Raw genomic sequence first — 3,177 nt, 5'->3', positions numbered from 1 at the left:
TGCTAAGGTCCGAGCGGCTTGACGATAGCCTTGTGTTGATAATTTTTCTCGCCTGGCAATGTGTTCGCTGCTACACTTGGTCACATCAGGCCCACCCTGCATCACTCTCACTGTCACCGAACACCCACCCCCACGTACTTGCGCACGGAACACAGCACGTACCTCTCAGCTCGTGCACAGAAAAAAACAGTGAGCATACTATGTGAACATCATAAAAATATATCATAGAACATCACATGTATACCACGTGAACATCACAAAAACCATGATAGAATATCACATGTATATTGCATGAACATGACAAAATACATCATAGAACATCACGTGTATATCATGTGAACATAACAAAGTATATCATAGAACACCATATATATACGAGCTGAACATCATAGAATACATAATAAAACATCACATGTATACTACGTGAACAAATAATACATCATAAAAACATCACATAATACATCATAGAATATCATATATATACTATATGAACATTATAAAATACATCATAGAACATCACATGTACTACGTGAACATCACATAATATATCATAGAACACCACATGTATCTCATATCTCATAATATAGTAAGTAAAAGTAAAAAAACAAAATTATTAAATTAATTGATTAAAGTAAATTAACATAAAATAAAATGCACATACATAGTAAAAACAACAAATGATAAACTATACAAAAAATAAATTGAATGAATAGTTTGAATAAGAAGAAAAAAAGAAAATTGAAATCACATGTGTACTATCAAACTTAACTTGTATCTCATATAACATATAAAAAATCTTGAAACAAAAAAGTAGTTCACATAGTAAATTAAATAAAGAAATAGAAGAAAGGAAAAAAAAAGAAAAGGAAAAAGAAATAGAAATAGAAGAGAAACAAAAATAAAGGAAATAATTAATTAAAGTAAAGTAAAAAGAAATAGAAGAGCAGAATCTAGTTATAGGTTCATGCAATTGGTATTATAAAAATAAAAATAATAGAAATAGTGAAGTATATAGAAAATAGTAAATAAATACATAACATTAATAAAAATGATAAAATCTAGAGCAAAGAATAAGGAAAAAAATAAAAACACGTAATAGATAAAAATTTAAAAGAACACCATATGAATACTTTTCCACATCCTAAAAATATACCATAGAATATCGCTTGTATACTAAGTGAACATCACTAAATAAATCATGGAACATTACATGTATACTAAGTAAACATTATAAAAAACATCAAAGAATATCACTTGTATACTACGTGAACATCATTGTATATCATGTGAACATTACATCTATACAACACGAACATAAAAACATCATATGTATGTCACGTGAACATAAAAAAATCATAAAACATCACATATATAACACGTGAACATCACAAAAAATAATAGAACATCGGATGTATACTACATGAACATCAAAAAAACATCATAGAACGTGATGTCATACAACATGTGAACATCGCAAAAAACATCACATATATAACACGTGAACAACACAAAAAATAATAGAACATGGGATGTATACTACATGAACATAAAAAAAATCACTCACATCTATACTATATGAATATAACATCTAATGGAATAAAAAAATAAAAAATAATAATTAAGTAAGGTTAAATAAAAAATGAAAAATAAAAAATCTAAGAAAACATAAAGACAAAGAGAAAAATGAAAAAGAAAGAAACACAAAAATAATACAATATAAAAAAATAAAACAAACAAAATAATTAATTATAGTAATGTACAGAAATGGTTATAACATAGTTTCTGTTATTCATATTAACAACTACTCTAGGGTGAATGTTTTTATGTGGTGCTAACGATTTAATAACTACGGAATAATGAAGATCACATGAAACGAAAAAATAAAAAAAATGAAGAAAGGAAATAGAAAATAATAAGAAAAGAAAAGATAAAAGAAAAATTAAAAAAAGAAACATAAAATGAAAATGATGTCACACCCGATTTTAAGGATAAAATAGGATGCAAAATCTTATGTGCGCCCAAAGATCGGTCATACACATAAGCCAACAAATTATGGGTAGTATCATTACAGTGTTTATTACATCACGAATAAGACAGAGTCTTCACATAATTGTAGCAGAAGTATAAAGAAAAGTTCTTTCGTGGAAGTTCCATATCATAGGAACGTCGACTGGTTGACCATAAGTCTAGAAGTCCTCAGGAAAATCATCATTACCATAGCCATCTGTTACCCATCTGGGATTTTTATCCAAATAATGAAAATAAATAAGCGTAAGTACATGTCGTACTCAACAAGTGTAACATAGGGTTCATGAGGCTCAAAAGGCTTGACACTGGTTTAACAGCAATCAGCTTTTAGTTATCACAATTTTAGCTTAAGAGTAGCAACAAGTTATTTCAATTCCCAATACAAAACACATGATCAATGTAAACAAGAATAATGAATAGCATAAATAGGTAATACTTAGTGTTCATCTATTCCCTAAATGTTCTAAGGCCGCTCGTGACCGTAAGCGCGACTGATATAACAGTTTTACACTCCATAGAGGTTGTACACTTTCACTGTGAGTCATGATACCTATATGCCTGGGTTAATTACTCCCAAAATACTTCTAAGGTGAGTAGGCAGGGGTTAGTATGAAGCCTTTCAAAGGTTCGTCTAACAAGTTAGGGCCGCTAGGTTTCTGTGGCCTGCGAATGTAGGGCTCCCCTTCCGACAGGCACAATGACGCGTAGCCTATACATTGACGGACAGAGGCCACACTATATCCAACCCAAAACACACCCCTCTTATGCCATAAAGGTAACCTCTAACAAGCTAGAAAATATCCTTATACTGAGCTAAAGTCAGAGCCATGTAGCCCTCACAGTTGTACTATAAGTCTTGGATGATCACTTACAGATAAGTCCTTAGTGAGAGGAATCTGAAACATTTAGCAAGTAGCTAAGCACTCCAGCCCCTTGTTTTCAAGTTTCTAAAAAGTCATATTTTAATGTTTATTGCATATACTATTAGTCAAGTTACAAGATCATGGCTTAATTGAGCACTAGCAAAGCTACCCCATGCATAACCCATAGGTGACAAGGTATAAGTTCAATTTTAGAGAATCCCTATCAAGGTGACACATGCAACATGAATTTAATGTATTAAAGTGAATAGGAAACAAGAATGATCCC

The sequence above is a fragment of the Miscanthus floridulus genome, unplaced genomic scaffold, assembly GCF_019320115.1.
Source record: "Miscanthus floridulus cultivar M001 unplaced genomic scaffold, ASM1932011v1 os_2615_2, whole genome shotgun sequence".
Classification (NCBI taxonomy): domain Eukaryota; kingdom Viridiplantae; phylum Streptophyta; class Magnoliopsida; order Poales; family Poaceae; genus Miscanthus; species Miscanthus floridulus.
This window is presented reverse-complemented; position numbering follows the sequence as displayed.